An 18,344-nucleotide genomic window follows, 5' to 3' on the forward strand; every position below is an offset into this window, starting at 1 on the left:
TTAGATCTCCTATAACTTGCGCTATAGTGCGCTATATTGGCATTAACATATGTGCATGGATAACAAATAATTTACAAACAATAGCAGATACGAGTTAATTGGATGTGTGAGCGGTACTTCCGCCACACATCCGGTGTCCGATTAGCGCTACTGCGCATGCGTCCGCATCTAGTCAGTTCAGATGCCGGCTTTTAGTATTGAAGTGTCCTCGCGCCACTGCGCATGTGTCCGTCTCTTTCATGAGATATAATGTTCCGTTTCTCTAGTGGACGAAAAGTTGTCCTGAGGCTGTGCATACGAGTATCTCTTCCATATGTTTCTCATAGCGGCGGCCATTTTTATGAGGACTGTTATTCATTTATAGATGCAGGAGTTGCGGTGGCCATTTTGTGAGAGATTTTCCTTATGGAAAAATAGAGTGGAATAGAGAAAAAAACGTAAATAGACTGTAAATGACAACTGCATTCAATTGAGTTCAAGTATCGTGGTTCATTGACATATTTAAGGTGACTAAAAGTGTTCAACATAAACACTTATAGACTTTATATGTGATAATAAGGTGATTAGTGCAGAAAGTGATTAGTGCTAATTATAAGTAGCTTATTTATTAATATACAGCATAGTGATGTGCCTATAAATAAATACATAATACAAGGGTATCATAATAAAATACATTCATTTATTAGGTGAACAGTGTCTAGACAATATTTTACATATAAATATTAAAATATGGGTAAGTTAATAATTTATTAGTGTAATTATAATTACTAAAATTATTAAAATTATTAACCCTCCCTTCGATATCACAATGGTGTTTAGATATGACATTGACCCATGTTCACAAACGTAGTCTACAGCACTGAATTTTCCCGGGAGGTCTCCCATCCCCGTACTTGTCCAGCCCAACACTGCTTAGCTTCCAAGATCGGACGAGATTGGGCGTATACCAGTAATGTGGTTTGACTGTAGAAGTGTGAACCGGTCCGATGTATAGTGGTCCAGATTAGTGATTCGATAGGGAGGGTGTTCTAAAGTGATCGTGCCTAAGGTGATAATAAATAGCTGGTGGTGAAGAATAAATGGTGTATAGAAGATATGACCTTATAAAAACGGGGCAATTTCGTAACTCTCATTAAAACCGTCTGGATGCATGGTTTTAAGCTCAAATATCCAGAACATCTCTCTTTGCGATAGTTTATTAGCTAGGTCACCTCCTCTGGGGCCTAGTCTCACATGTTCAATTGCCTTGAAGGTGAGTCCTTCAGGGTTAGCGTCATGATGCGTTAGAAAATGTTTGTAAATATTATGTGTGTCCACTTTGTTTTTAATGTTTCTGCTGTGTTCTTGTATACGTAGTTTCAAGATCCGCTTGGTTTTACCCACGTATTTTAGGTTGCACGGACATTCTAGCAGATAGATCACTGAAGAAGTATTGCAGTTGGTGAAGTCTTTGATTTTGTAATCCTTGCTGTTATCAGAGTTTGTGAAGCTTTTCCTGTTCGGATGTACATGTTTGCAAATATTGCATTTGCCGCACTTGTATGCACCTTTGCACTTTGGTCCTGACGGGTTCTGATTATCATTTGAAGTTAAAAGGCTGGGTGCCAGGATGTCTTTCAGGTTTCTGGATTTTTTGAAAATTAATGCAGGTCGTTGGGGGAGAATGTCTTTGAGTATGGGATCCATTAGGAGGATGTTCCAATGGTCGTTCAATGATTTCCTGATTTTTGGTTCGTGTTGGCTGAAGGTCGTAATGAATGCTGTAGAATTGTTTTTATCCTCTTTTGTTTTATACTGTAGGAGTTCCTCTCTGTTAGTATTCTGAATTCTGGATGTCGCTTGTTGTAGAATATTTTGAGGGTACTCTTTCTCCTCGAATCTTTTCTTATAAATTTCCAGTTGTTTTGCACACTCATCCTCCTTGCTGCAATTCCTCTTGATCCTGTGGAACTGAGAGTAGGGAATGTTTTCTTTCCATTTGCGTTGATGGTTACTTTTATAGTGTAAATAACTGTTTGTGTCCACTGTTTTGACAAAATTGAGTGTGTTTATGGAATCGTTTTCCCCTTGCAGTATGAGGTCCAGAAATTCGATTTGGTTCTTATTGAAATTAGACGTAAATTTCAGATTCAGTTGGTTTCCTCCTATGTATTTCAGAAAATCACCAAACAATTCCTCCGTACCTTCCCAAATAATTAAAATGTCATCAATTTTAATTATTTCCTCAAGTGTCTGTAGCGTTTTCCTTTTTTAAACCTTTTAAAAGATCTTAAATGGGACAACTCCTTCAACTGGGCAACCATCGATGTCCAGTCCCTTTATACATGTATCGAACATGAGATGGGGATTAACGCATGTAAAGAATTTCTGGAAGAAGATATCGAACTGGACCCGAACCACAAAACGTTTATATGTGATGCAATGAAGTTCATTTTAAGTCACAACTATTTTAAATTTCTGGATCAGTTCTTTTTACAAAAATGCGGGACCGCAATGGGGACGACCTTTGCCCCCAGCTTTGCGAATCTTTTTATGGGAAGCTGGGAGAGACGTTTTATCTACACTGATCACGTTTTTAAAAATAATATCAAATTTTATAAACGTTATATTGATGACATTTTAATTATTTGGGAAGGTACGGAGGAATTGTTTGGTGATTTTCTGAAATACATAGGAGGAAACCAACTGAATCTGAAATTTACGTCTAATTTCAATAAGAACCAAATCGAATTTCTGGACCTCATACTGCAAGGGGAAAACGATTCCATAAACACACTCAATTTTGTCAAAACAGTGGACACAAACAGTTATTTACACTATAAAAGTAACCATCAACGCAAATGGAAAGAAAACATTCCCTACTCTCAGTTCCACAGGATCAAGAGGAATTGCAGCAAGGAGGATGAGTGTGCAAAACAACTGGAAATTTATAAGAAAAGATTCGAGGAGAAAGAGTACCCTCAAAATATTCTACAACAAGCGACATCCAGAATTCAGAATACTAACAGAGAGGAACTCCTACAGTATAAAACAAAAGAGGATAAAAACAATTCTACAGCATTCATTACGACCTTCAGCCAACACGAACCAAAAATCAGGAAATCATTGAACGACCATTGGAACATCCTCCTAATGGATCCCATACTCAAAGACATTCTCCCCCAACGACCTGCATTAATTTTCAAAAAATCCAGAAACCTGAAAGACATCCTGGCACCCAGCCTTTTAACTTCAAATGATAATCAGAACCCGTCAGGACCAAAGTGCAAAGGTGCATACAAGTGCGGCAAATGCAATATTTGCAAACATGTACATCCGAACAGGAAAAGCTTCACAAACTCTGATAACAGCAAGGATTACAAAATCAAAGACTTCACCAACTGCAATACTTCTTCAGTGATCTATCTGCTAGAATGTCCGTGCAACCTAAAATACGTGGGTAAAACCAAGCGGATCTTGAAACTACGTATACAAGAACACAGCAGAAACATTAAAAACAAAGTGGACACACATAATATTTACAAACATTTTCTAACGCATCATGACGCTAACCCTGAAGGACTCACCTTCAAGGCAATTGAACATGTGAGACTAGGCCCCAGAGGAGGTGACCTAGCTAATAAACTATCGCAAAGAGAGATGTTCTGGATATTTGAGCTTAAAACCATGCATCCAGACGGTTTTAATGAGAGTTACGAAATTGCCCCGTTTTTATAAGGTCATATCTTCTATACACCATTTATTCTTCACCACCAGCTATTTATTATCACCTTAGGCACGATCACTTTAGAACACCCTCCCTATCGAATCACTAATCTGGACCACTATACATCGGACCGGTTCACACTTCTACAGTCAAACCACATTACTGGTATACGCCCAATCTCGTCCGATCTTGGAAGCTAAGCAGTGTTGGGCTGGACAAGTACGGGGATGGGAGACCTCCCGGGAAAATTCAGTGCTGTAGACTACGTTTGTGAACATGGGTCAATGTCATATCTAAACACCATTGTGATATCGAAGGGAGGGTTAATAATTTTAATAATTTTAGTAATTATAATTACACTAATAAATTATTAACTTACCCATATTTTAATATTTATATGTAAAATATTGTCTAGACACTGTTCACCTAATAAATGAATGTATTTTATTATGATACCCTTGTATTATGTATTTATTTATAGGCACATCACTATGCTGTATATTAATAAATAAGCTACTTATAATTAGCACTAATCACTTTCTGCACTAATCACCTTATTATCACATATAAAGTCTATAAGTGTTTATGTTGAACACTTTTAGTCACCTTAAATATGTCAATGAACCACGATACTTGAACTCAATTGAATGCAGTTGTCATTTACAGTCTATTTACGTTTTTTTCTCTATTCCACTCTATTTTTCCATAAGGAAAATCTCTCACAAAATGGCCACCGCAACTCCTGCATCTATAAATGAATAACAGTCCTCATAAAAATGGCCGCCGCTATGAGAAACATATGGAAGAGATACTCGTATGCACAGCCTCAGGACAACTTTTCGTCCACTAGAGAAACGGAACATTATATCTCATGAAAGAGACGGACACATGCGCAGTGGCGCGAGGACACTTCAATACTAAAAGCCGGCATCTGAACTGACTAGATGCGGACGCATGCGCAGTAGCGCTAATCGGACACCGGATGTGTGGCGGAAGTACCGCTCACACATCCAATTAACTCGTATCTGCTATTGTTTGTAAATTATTTGTTATCCATGCACATATGTTAATGCCAATATAGCGCACTATAGCGCAAGTTATAGGAGATCTAATTATAATGAATATTTACCCTGATATTTAGATAGTAATACTAAGTGACAGGAAGTGATGTCACTACAGAAACAGAAGCTATACCAGTATAAATATAGGTCTGGCCTCAGTCTACTTGCATCCCTTGATAAAGTCTGAAGGACGAAACGCGTTGGGACTCCATAGCCCTCCTGCCTCATCTATCTAAAGATAAGCTACCCTCCTTTCTCTTTTTTGCACCTTATTATTGTTTCTAATAATTTTTTAGTATAGAACGTTTTTTAAAAAAGTAATTATTAAATTGTCTGTTTTTTATTGAGATTATTTTTCTCCACCTTGTTTAAATAAATATATTTATTTTTTATACCTACCTTTTGATATTTTTTACCTATAAAGAAGTATATACCGTATTCTAAATCCACTTTTAAAGAACTTTTTTATGGTTTGTTACTGTGCGGACCAGCACACTCAGCATTGACTACTCCAGAGCAATAGTCGCCGCATCTTCATTTATTGAACCCACATTTTTCCTAAAGTAACCTACCATTACTTTTATTATTGAAGATTGGCTGACACCCCAGAATTAGAAGGGGGATATTGCCTGATTTACCTGGTATCTGGACTGAGGTTTTCACAAGTGGCGCTACACATCCTCTTGTTTACATATATATATATATATATATATATATATATATATATATATATATTATTTATATACATTTGGTCTATCTATAATACTTTAACTGACCCGGCATATACTGGGTCACCTAAGAGTCCATCTCCGTGCTTTCCTCCGCCCCTCTGGAAACCCCCTTCTGAAAATCCTGCGTTTGCCCCTGCCGGTGTCCCCCATCGAGCTGTAATCTGATGGAACACTTGTGGATTCAGCATCCATTCCCCGTCTAGCAGTTCCTTCCTGCTCAAGAAATCGGCCTCGACATTCTTCACCCCAGGGATGAATATAGCCGATAGGGTCGGCACTTTCTGCTCCGCCCAATTAAAAATCCGGGATACCTCCCGCATAGCCAACTTGCTGCGTGTACCTCCCTGATGGTTCAGGTACGCTACAGTCGTGGCGTTGTCCGACTGGACCTTTATGGGGAGACCCCTTAGTCTGTCCTCCGCCAGGGATAATGCCTTCCAAACAGCCCTGAGCTCCAGTAGGTTTATTGGCAGGGCTGTCTCCTCCACAGTCCATAGACCCTAAAGCCTCAGGTCCAAAACCACTGTTCCCCAGCCCCTGAGACTGGCATCGGTAGTGACTACCAGCCAGTCCCACGACTGAAGAGACCGACCCCATTGAAGGGAATCCACATCTTTCCACCATTGTAGAGAAGACCTGGTCTCTAACATCAACTTCAGCTTTTCTGTCTTCATGGTCTGTGTGTTTCCCGACCAAGATGTCAGAATGTTCCATTGGAAAGTCCGAGAATGGAACCTGGCAAATGATAGCATCTCGAAAGTCGCTACCATTTTGCCCAACAACTTTAGGCACATCCAAACCGAGGGATTTGGAGTCTCCAGCATTGATCTCACCAAACGAGACATATCCTTTGCTTTTGTCTCCGGTAGAAATACTCGATGTAAATGAGTATCCAGGATCACTCCCAAAAACTGGATCCTCTGAGATGGGGTTAGGTGAGACTTTTGCAAATTTAAAAGCCAACCGTGACTTTGCAAAAATTGAATAGCGTCTGCTAGGTGTCTCTGCAATGTCTCTGCTGAGTCTGCTTTGAACAGCAGATCGTCCAAATACGGTATCACAATGATACCCCTCAGTCTGAGGACAGCCGCCATGACTGACATGATCTTGGTGAAAACCCTTGGAGCCGTAGCCAGACCAAAGGGTAACGCTTGGAATTGAAAATGCCTGTCCCCTATGGCAAACCTCAAGAGCGTCTGGTGCTCTGGGTGAATTGGGACATGCAGATATGCATCCTGTATGTCCATGGATGCCAAAAATTCTCCCTGGTCCAGACTGAGAAGCACGGACCGTAGAGACTCCATTTTGAAGTGATCCACCCACAAATGGAGATTTAAAGATTTTAAGTTCAGGATTGGTCTGAATGTACCGTCTGACTTGGGCATTAAAAACAGAATGGAGTAAAAGCCTTTCCTCCAATCCTCCCGCGGGACCGGAATCACCACCCCTTTTTCTAGGAGAGACAGGGCCGATCGGAGACGCGACTCCTTTGGGAGTGGTGTTGTCAAGAACCTTCTCGGAGAAAGGCCTTTGAAAGGAATTTTGTATCCCTCTGAAACAATGCCCAATACCCAAGGGTCCATGTCCAACTTTGCCCAAGCTTCCCTGAACCATAAAAGAAGACCCCCCACCTTGATTACAGATGGAGGACTCCCCAGGCAGTCATGCTGAGGACTTATCGTCGCTTTTGGTGTTTGGTTTCTTATGAAAAGAACCGAATCTGGATTTTGGGGCCTTTCCCTTAGATGACTGGAACTTTCCCCTGAATGACTGTCCTCGAAAGGACGCACACCCTCTAGGGGAGGGCCGAAAGGACGGCCGGAATGCTGAAAACTTGGAGGATTGCTTTGCCGAGGGAGCGGGCAGAAATATAATTTTGCATCCCGTGGCCTGCTTAATAATCTCCTCTAGTTCAGACCCAAACAGCAGTTTGCCTTTAAAAGCCAACACCTCTAAGGCCTTTTTGGATTCAGAATCTGCCTCCCATGCCTTGAGCCACAGGACTCTTCTGGTATTGATGGAAACAGTGGACACTTTAGAAGCCATCTTTAAGGCTTCTTCCTCTGCCTCAAGTACATATTCAGCAGCAGCTTTCATCCTTTCAGCCAGCAACAGCACACCCGGGTCAGCATGCAATATGGTGCACAAATCACTAGCCCAAGCAATCATGGCCTTTGAGACCCAGGCTGACGCTATAAGGGGCCTGAGTGTAAACCCCACCCCCTCATAAATAGCTTTAAGGTTTCCCTCAAGCTTCTTGTCCACGGGGTCCTTGAAGGCAGCGCCCCCTTGGACCGGTAGTACAGTTGCTTTAGAAAGTCTTGCTACCGAAGCATCTACTGCCGGCACTTTTTCCCAGAGATCTGCATGATCCTCTGGCATAGGATAAAGGCTTAAAAACCTCTTTGGCATCTGCAGCCTTTTTGTCGGGCGTTTTCCAAGCCCCTTCTAAGATATCCTTTAACCCTTCATCAGCTGGGAAGGTAACAGCCTCTCTGCGCTGTCTCTTAAACACTCCTCTGACAGGAGTTTTGTCTCCCTCCGACAAATTCAAAGCCTACTTAACTGCAGCAATCAAATCCTCTACCCCTGGGGCTGAGGAATCCACAGAATCATCACCCTGATCCCAGGGCATGTCTGATGTACATTCTCCTTCCTCTCCTGACTCCACAGTCAATACAGGTACCGGGTAAGACCTTTTAGAGGTCCCCTCAGCATCATTATCATACTTATCCAGCAGTTCATTAAACCTGCTAATCCCCTTTGCAGTATCCTGCATCACCTGCAACAGGCCAGGGTCTGCTTGGGTCAAAGGCAAGGAGCTTGAGGACTGCTGAGAGGATGACATAGGTTTAGGGGAAGCCACCAAAACATCTCTCTGCCTGTCCAACAACTGCACTAAGGCATTCACCGACCTGCCTAGGGCACTGGCCCACGCAGGTTCTGCTTGCTCTACCCTCTGGGGTACACTGCCCATGGGTCTCACTACTGTGCAAGCCGGGCACAATTCCCCCTTGGCCATCTGTTCAGGGGAAATTTGAAGTGCACAACCTCTGCACACGCTCAATGCAAGTGGGGCTCCCTCCCCCAAAGCTACAGACTGTTGCTCTGACATGCTATTGTAATTTCACACAGTGCAAAATGACAGGCGTTTTATACAGAGTTAATGTACAACAGCACTTATCTTGTCTGAAGCTCTGGAATTCTCCTTTAGAAGAATGGGGTAGCGATGCCCAGGAAATCCAGTCACTCAGCAAGAAACAGCGTTTCAGCTCCGCAGCAGCGTCTCCCAAAACGGCGCCAAGCAGAGTGAGGGAAGAGACCAATTGTCCCTGCTGCTGCAGGGTCTGTAGCGATTTGGCGCCAACTACCCTCAGTCAGCTCCCACTGTTGGATTTCCTATTCCTAGTATCTCCCCTTCGTCTGGGGACCACTTGGAATCTTCCTGTAACAAGCTGCTGTCCTTTTCAATAAGGAGCTCAGCTTGCAAGCTCCGCATAAAATGACCGTCGCCATCACGGAGCGCCCATCCCCCATGATCCCCACCTGCGTGAAGCCGGTTCAGGAACGCTCCGGAGCCCAGGAAACTTCTTAAAAGAAGTTGTCAGCGCCGCACAGACAGACCAGACAGTGTCTGCTCTGTGCGCAGGTATACTGATAGGACGCGCTTCTGTCAGTACCTGCTGCGCTGGCAGTGTGAGGATTCTATGAGAATCCTCACACTGTATCCTACCTAATAAGTGTAAAATTAATAAAATAAAAAACACCTATCTATCTCTAATCTTCGGCTGCGCAGCAGCCTCTTCAGTATAGCACCCACTCCAGTGGGCACCTAAACAAAACTGAGGATTCTGGGATGCGGTGGGAGGAGCCTACCTCTCAAAAGCTTTGGTATAGGTGCCTGGCTCCTGCGGACCCTCCTACATCCCAATGTGAAGCTGTGTCACCAGGACCATTGAAAGAGAAATTATATTTTTTATTTCATGTGAAAATTCATTAAATTGGAACTTTTATTATAATCGTATTGGTTTTAGCCTGCATGGATCAGTCAGATCCGTGCAGGCTGCAGTGTAAAAATGTTTTAAAAATAGATAAATAATGAACAGCGTGGGGTCTCCTCCACGGGCATAACCAGCCCCAGGCAAAAAAGAGCCGGGCCTGTTTTAAAAAAATCAGAAAACCATTTAAATAGGGCTCTACTGATTTTTTAAAACCAGCCCCAGGGCAGTGCATGGTTCCCAAAATATGGGGAACCCCTACACTTTTTGTCCCCAGTATTTTTGGAACCAGGTACAGCTCATTGAGCCCGGGGCTGGTTATGCTCAGCAGGGGGACTATACCCCATTTTTCTTTATAACCTTTTTTGGTACTTGTGTATTATAGCGGCGCCCCCGATATTGGTCGTGCAATGTTTTTATTGCATCGCATCGCATGCCATACATGCCATACACCCGATAGCATGCGATGCGATGCGACGCGATTTTACACCACTATTCGATAAAAAATTGTACAAGCACCCTAATGGGTGGTTTTAAGCACCATAATGGGTGCTTACAATGTAAAATGCACCCCCACGCCACCCCCCACTATAAACGTGAACCCGAAGCGTGGCAAGCGCAGCGAGCCCGCGAGGGGCGGCTGTACGCGTCCTACGACCTTTTCATACCCCCACTATCCATGTCGGCGTGGAGCTGATTCTATATAGTGTGGCGAGCGCAGCGAGCCACCGAGCCCGAAGCGTGGCGAGCCCCGCAAGGTATACGCGAGGGGCGCGTATACCTGTGAAGTTATGCGCAGACCCACGCGGGGCTCGCTCCGCTCGCCACGCTTCAGCCACGGTGGCTCGCTGCGCTCGCCACACTTTTTTCAACATTGTAAGCACCCATTAGGGTGCATTTAGCATTGTAAGCACCCATTAGGGTGCTTATACAATTTTTCATCGCATTGTATGGCATTGTATGCCATATACAATGGCATACAATTTAAAAATTGTATGCCATTGTACAACATCGCGCGATATCGCATCGCATCGCATCGCATACCATCGTATGCGATGGGCGCCGCTATAATACACAAGTACCCCTTTTTTTAACAAAATCCCACATGTCCTCAAATTCGCACATTTTCAAGACTAATAATCGCACAATTTCATGCACACTTTTGCCACAAATTTACATATCATTAAATATGCAAATTGGCGAGAAAAAATGCAATTTACAAAAGTGCGATATGGGGCAATTTCGGAAAATGCTATTTTTTCCCACATTCCATTAAATCTCGGCCCAGGTATCTCATAGCCCACACTGAAATGGTCTGTAAGTGAATGCAAACCTTGTGCCATTGTTTGAAGCTGAGAAGTGTGTATGTGTGCTTAGTGGCCTTTTATAAGTCACACATTTGTGATTTCTGATCATCTGGGGGTTATTTTCTGATTTTTTCCTCATGTTTATAATTCTAAGATGTGTAATACACTTCCAATTCGAGGTGTATTTTTTGGGTGTATTTTTTTACGCTTCGTATGCGTTTACGATTCATATTCGTATTTTTGACAAATACGAATTGTTAGTAAATGAGTAAAGTACGTTGTTTTCATGTTAAAAATAGGAGTATAGGGGGAAATTTACTAAGAATACGAATACATGCGTGGCGAGCGCAGCGAGCCCGCAAGGGGGGGCGCTCCACGTCCCCCCCATGTCGGGATTTCGGCGGTCGGGATTCCAGTGTCGGGATTCTGACCGCCGGGATTCCGACCGCCGGCATTACATACCGGATCCTTGTAACCCTCCGATGTCGTATTAATTCGTATTAATGGCCGTATATACGGCCGCTTATCCGAATTCGTTCAGGCAGTCTGCACGGATCAGTCAGATCTGTGCAGGCTGCAAGGTGTAAAAAAAAAAATAGAAAAATAAATCGGTGTGGGGTCCCCCCCACGGCCGTAACCAGCACCAGGCTAAAAGAGCCGGAGCTGGTAATAAAAAATTAGGAAACCCGGCAAATAGGGGTTCCCCGATTTTTTACAACCAGCCCCAGGCTCCAGGCCCGGGGCTGGTTCCCAAAATACGGGGGACAAAATGACTAGGGGTCCCCCCGTATTTTAAGAACCAGCCCCAGGCCATACCAGCCAGCAGGGTAATGCCACAGCCGGGGGGAGACTTTTTATACATGCCAAAGCATTAACCCTACCGACCAGTCAGCCTGGCCAGGGGTCCCGGGGGAGTGGGGACCCCCCCAATAACCTGACCAGGCTGAAGCCTGGTGCTGTCCCTGGTGACCCTGGAGCGGTGGTCACCGTGATGATTCTGTGTAAAAAAATAGAATACAGTAACGATTGTTTAATACTGTGGAACTATGAGTCCCAGTAAACCTCCCCCGCATGCTGGGACTTGGAGAACCACAAGTCCCAGCATGCGGGGCTTGTCACTGTCAATTATGTAGATTTCCACAGAACAAAATCTACAGTACTACAAGTACAGTATAACCAGCTGAAACAGCATCACATTTAAATTTTTTAATAAAAAATAGCTGCTAAAATCCGGAAACATAGTAAATGCATTAAAAGAGCCGGAAATCATAGTAAATACATTGAAAAAGCCAGAAATCATGTAGTTTATTACAAAAGCCAGAAATCCTATTAAATGAATTGAAAGAGCCTTAACCAAGTAAAGTATATTAGAAAAACCGTAAATAAAAGTAAATACAGCCGGAAAACATAGCAGATGCACTGACAAATTTGCCATAAACAACATAAATAAATTGTTACATTCTTTACTATATTAAGCTCTACCCGCAGGGTGGCACATAATCTAATGTGACACTAATGATGTCAAACTCATGGCACTCTAGCTGTTGTAGAACTACACATCCCAGCATGCCGTGACACAGATATACATTACCTAATAGAATATATGTCGCAGGGTTGTGTTGCAGATTCTGCGTCACCCTGCAGGTAGAGCTAAATGTAGTAGTTTACTGTATCCTAAACCTCCTTCATACTGTATATTGTGCCAATTTATTCATGTTGTTTATGGCGGATCCTGACACAGCTATTTGTATCTCCCCCCCCCTTGCAAGATACAAGTGCATCCCGCTACACCTACAATCGGGATGCCGGGCATCTTTATCCTGATGCCAACATCCCAACTCCCCTCAGCAAGCCATCAGCAGAATGAAGCCGGGTCTCAGGTTGCTTTGGACTGTATTTTGATCGCCGGCATATAAACCGCATCCCATATTTTAATGCATTTACTAGGATTTGGGGCTTTTCTTTATTTTTTATCATTTTATTTTAGAATGGTCAACCAATAGAGAAACAAACAAAGATATCATAGAGCCATAAAAGCCAACTAGAAACAAATTGTCCTTAAATATATCCGCAAGTAACAGAAAAACAATAAAAGACAGGTGGCTAATGGCTGGTGGAGGAAAGTATGGGGGAAAGGGGAAGAAAATGAAGGGAGAGGAAAACAAAGCAGTATTGGAAGGGTAAACCTACAATAAGCATCCGAAAAAATAAAGCAGCAACATGCAGGTTGGATCAGAGAAATAAAGAAAAATCATTAGATACCACCCATGGCTCTATGGCTAAAAATAACATTCAGGAAGAAGGAGACGAGGGTCTACACTTGGCAAGCAGCCAGGATGCCTATACCTGGGTGAAAACATGTCCAAAATTATGAAAATAATAAGTTAATTCCTCCATTGCAACATGCCAAATCTGGGTCTTAAGTGCAGGGAGAACAGGAGGAGAGCTCTGATTCCAATTTCAAGCAAATTTTTCTCTGCCACCTAAATGTGTGCAGCCAATGTTTTTGAAATTTTACTGAGGGCCAGGGGGATAACAAAAATATCCAGGGATCTTTCAGTACCGATGTCCCTAGTAAAGAATTCAGTCCCAGAAGGGGTCAATATTCAGACAGGTCCACCATGTATGGATCATCAAACCCGTGCAGCCACGGCCCTGCCAGCCCCGTCATCCCAAGCTTCATCATCTGGAGGAGGAATCAGATCTTGCTCCCAAGCAATTTAATGGGGTCTTACAGAGGGGAGGTTATAATCAAGAAGGAGGGTGTAAATCTGGGAGATCAAACCCCTAGATTAAAGGGAATGCCTACATACATTGGAGGACAGGGAGGGAAGGTAAGGAGCAGAAAAATGGCAAATTTTAAGGAATTTGAAAGGGTTAAGTATCTGGGATGGGTATTTCTGTTATAATGTTGTCAGAGACAGCAGATAGATTGATCCTGGTCAGAAAAATCAGCAGCGAATTTAAGTCCAGCCTTAATCCAATTACAGAACCTTGTGGTGGAAGATCCAGGAAAGAACAGAGGATTATGCCAAATAGGAGTCAGGGGAGACATCGGGGAGCTAAATTTCAACTGAGGAGAGTAGTTTGGTGTTAAATTTAATAGTACGGAGCAATGTAGATGCCGGGGGACGGTGCATAGGGGGCAAGAGGGGTTAGGAAGATTAACAGAGACTGATTCAATTTCACCCAGGAAGTAGATCCAGGGGGGTGTAGGAAGCAGCAATTTAGGAAAAATGAGAAGGCAGATAGTAAAGTTTGATATCAGGATATACTGCCTCCTGAGACTGTCCTCCTCAAGTTATTGGCTGAAATATATGGGTGTCTACGGTTCCAATTAAAGTGGTTTCGCGCTTTTTCAATATTATAAAGGAAGGAAGCAGGAACAGTTATTGGGAGGTTCTGAAAGAGATAGAGGCATTTTGGAATTATATTCATCTTAACGATGATCCTACACAGCCACAAATAAAAAGTCGATTCAGATTGGTCTGCATTCTAGAAAATAGAGATGGGAAATTCTCATGGAAGAGGGAATCATAACGTCAGAGAAATCCCCAAATAATATTTAATTGGCTTTTTTAGATACATTTAATATGATTTCCAACTTTTCTCATACACTTTACTATTATTTATGGTTTTACTAATAAATTGTATATGTTTTCCTGCTTTTCCAATGCATTTACTATGAATTACGGCTTTTCTAATACACTATACAAGGTTTCTGTCTTTTTCAATGCATTTACTATGTTTCCGGTTTTTACCCTCTTTCAAAAATGACTCTTGACCACTGTACTGTGATAACCAATAACTTCTATGTCAGTGGACAGGCATGTAACTACTGTAAACTGTTTAGGCTCTTTTGCGGATATGAAAACTGGAGCAGACGGATGTAAGCCATATAATACTAGCTTATTCTGTTAAAATTTCTAGCAGACATTTAAAGAGGTTGGCAAAACTGGCACATCTTGCTGCTAATTATGAATGGTGGCATCAAGTACTGGGGCTGAGCCAGAATGAAGTAATCTGTAAAAGAAAAGTAAAAAAAAAAGACATGGGATGAGCCATTGCAACCAATTACAAGTTTGCTGTACAGGTATCTACAAAATGACAATCTGGTTGTTCTGGGCTGCAAAGCACTTTCTGTGTTTTCCACCTTTCATATATTTCCCCAGTAACCTCACTTGTCACCTCTCTACTATATAAAGGCATAAACTTATTTTAGACAGTTAAATTAATATTCCAGTGACACATGTGACAGAGGTTATAACCCTGGGTTATATATCAAAGCATCAATGATATCACTTTATTTCATGAATAGAAATATACAGTAGCACCACAAACACTAGCAAAATGTACAGTACCATAATAACAATGTAATATATCTAATTTAACAATACATAATACTAGCAACATTGCAAAATGCTACAAAGGAGCTAATTTATACCATGCTGCAGTCAAAAAACAAACCAAGAGTAAGAAAAAGATTACTGGTATGTTCATAATATGACATGTGAGAAGACATCCATGTGAGACATCCGAGTGGAATGTGACATCCAAGCACCAGAGAAAAGTAACACAGCATTGAAGCACTGACTTTGATGTGACTGGCTGAGCAGTGTGAGGGAACCAGCTTGCTGAGTGTGCTGACTGGCAGCTTGGAGAGCCTATGAGGTATTGCTGCTTACAGGGGCTGACATGAGCCACGCCTGAGTGAGAGGGTGGAACAGAGAGAGACCACAGGGAAACAAAGTGATGTTCAAAGGAAGGACATGCATTGCACTTCTGTGAACAGATTTTGTGGGGGCTACAGAGGTTTTTGAAAACCTGCCTTGGTTGCATTGTGGGAAATATGGCCCTGCATATAGCTCTAATGCGCAATGCCGAGTGGAATGTGCATTTAGGTTTTAGGGGCATAGATTTAGAAAAATCCTTATGTACATTTCCATAAAATGGGTACACACATGTGCATCTAGACCACAAAATGCAGCCACTTGCACTTAACAAAGGAGCATTTTAAGGGTCTAATGCAGACTTCTGCATCACAAGGGGGTGTAGGCCACAAATGGGTCTCACCCTTCCAGGGGATGACACCAAAATGCCATTTATATACTACATCTCTTTGCAAACTAATTAGCTCTTATGGATTTCAGGATCATGAATACAAGAGAAAGAAAAGACTGTCATTTGTTGTGGCAGACTCAGGATATTTAAAGAAAAAACAATCATAAAATGTAACTTTTAATAATTTTCATTTAAAGAACTGCGACATATAAAAACATTGACCATAGGAGGTACATAGAAAGTAGGAAACTTTAAAAAGGGGATATTATCCTCTTATGGTGAACCCCATTGTTAGTTCCCCTGTATGAATTGGTCGGGGCGTCTTATAGTGTGTATCCGCTTTACTGCAGAGGACTAAAATGAAATAAATAGTATCACTATTATTGTCACTGTCTTATTCAAATAGTCCTCTAGCAGTTGGTCACTTTATACCCTCTCTTTAAGAAAGTTCTATTTAGGGTCAGTGCTCATATAAGGCAATGGAGATGTCAGCGAGTGGTGGTGTGTCTGAATCACACACTATCTAAGCCAGTATCTGTTGCCATATGCTGCTTTTTTAGACTGCATATCAGTATCAGCCTCTGTGGAGAGATCGCATTCAGATGTGGATGTGTGACTCTTGTTTACTATCAGTATACACTCTCGTCCCCCGTTTAAAGTTTTTAAGGGGGTACAAGTGTGTAAAAGGAACAGTGGTGTTTCAATTTACCCCAGTTTAATCAGGACTTCAACCCCACGGCTCCAGCCCCAGTACTCTGGATTGCTGGGCAATCTTTGTATAAATAAATTCACAAATTCAGGGAGGTTCAATACCTGTTCCCTAGGTATCCCTAATTAGGGCGTTTCCAGTGTGTGTCCACTGTTATTGAGAGATGTAATGTGAATACTTTTACCACATTGTTTTTACTGATAGTTTCTCATATACATAGACAGTAATATATCAACATTTTATTAAAATGAATATATGTCAAAGACTGAGGGGAGTACTGATAGGAGGTTTTAGTGTTATTTACAGTTCATGCCACAAAACATCCATTTGCAGGGGCGGATTGGCCTGCCGGGAAACCGGGCCACTTCCCGGTGGGCCGGCCCAAAAGAGATCAGATCTGGCCGCTCTCCCCCCCCTGGCAGGGCCGCGGACCGCGATCTCAGTGATTAGCGCTTTGCGGCCGCGGCCGCAGCATTTTGCCCAAACTTAAAATGGCCGCGGGAGGGCTGCTGCGCCTGCGCGGCAGCAGGCAGCTCCTCCCACGGCACTTTGGGGTGCGTGGCTCCCGTGTATTGCTGACTGGACTGGAGTCAGGCGCAGGCCATTCGGAGCTGCTTGAGGGGAGCAGTTACGCTGCGGAGGGCTGAAGGAGAGTGCTGGGTGGTGGGAGTTGTGCGGTGACCACTAGCGCTGCACTTCTCTTCCCTCCTCGTGTCCCAGAATGCTGCTGCAAGCTGCGCATTGCATTCCGGGAGTGGTAACCGCGGGAGAGGAGAGGTTGAGGACGGAGGAGCACTGGCTGCTCAGCTGACAGCTGAGGCTAACAGCTGAGAACGCTATAGCAGTGCTTCCTCACAGACTGAGCCTGCCCCAGACGAGATAGATGAGCTGCTGCTGCTACTGTGTCTGTCAGCCCAGACGATCTCCCTGCCCGTGGACTCCGGAGCGTGTGCTGTGAGCTGAGACCATGGTGAGGTCAGTTTTAGTGTGTGGAGGAGGGGATTTGTGTGTATGTGTGTGGTCAGTGTGTAGGGGAGAGACCTGAGTGGGGGATGGGGAGGTTGGGGCTGTGTCGTTCTTGTCATTAGTGTCAAGGGGAGGGGAGGAGGATGTGAGGTGTCTGTCTGTGTAAAGTAGTTTTCTGTAGGGGAAATGGACCTTATTCTGGTCCACATGCAAAGCTGCAAAATTTGCAGCTTTGCGCGTGGTGTAAACGCCACCCACACGAACGCTGGCCCCCTTTAGCACGCCGTGCGAATGGATGTTTTGCATAAACATCCATTCGCAGCTTGCAGGTGGGGAGGAAATCATTTGATGGTCGCCAACCATCAACTTATTTCTAAGGTGCGTACAAATCTAAGACACACTGGTGTATGCTCCCTGTATGGGAAGAGGGCAGGCAGCTGACATCTGGTGATGTCCAGCTTCCCGCCCCCTGCACCCGCAGTATTGCCAAATTATATTGGGAGCGCTGGGTGTTCCCATGGGTGCAGCACATCGTCTACGCCTACCGACATCAGCTCCTGCGCTGACACTTGCAGCACTCCGCTAAGCTATGTGGGAAGGGGAGCGGGATTCAAATAGGCAGTGACAGCACACAGCGCAGGAGCTGGCGCAGTGACGTTACTGACACCAGCTCCTGCACTAACCCCCTTGTGAGTACAGAGCAATGCGGGTTGGAAGGGGGGGTTGGCTCAGAGGTCCGGATCGCCGAGGTATGCCGAGAGGGGGGCCGGCCAGCCAGCCAAATTATCAAGAGGGTGGAAGGAGC

General features: G+C 43.5%; 2 pseudogenes; one reads left to right on the top strand and one right to left on the bottom strand.

The window, feature by feature from the left end:
- Nucleotides 1-848: 848 nt before the first annotated feature.
- On the bottom strand, nucleotides 849-971 carry LOC146076084 (5S ribosomal RNA; annotated as a pseudogene).
- A 2,876-nt stretch (nucleotides 972-3,847) lies between these two features.
- Nucleotides 3,848-3,970, top strand: LOC146076085 (5S ribosomal RNA; annotated as a pseudogene).
- Nucleotides 3,971-18,344: the final 14,374 nt, after the last annotated feature.

The sequence above is a fragment of the Crinia signifera genome, chromosome 4 (assembly GCF_055691185.1).
Source record: "Crinia signifera chromosome 4, ASM5569118v1, whole genome shotgun sequence".
In the NCBI taxonomy this organism is placed as follows: domain Eukaryota; kingdom Metazoa; phylum Chordata; class Amphibia; order Anura; family Myobatrachidae; genus Crinia; species Crinia signifera.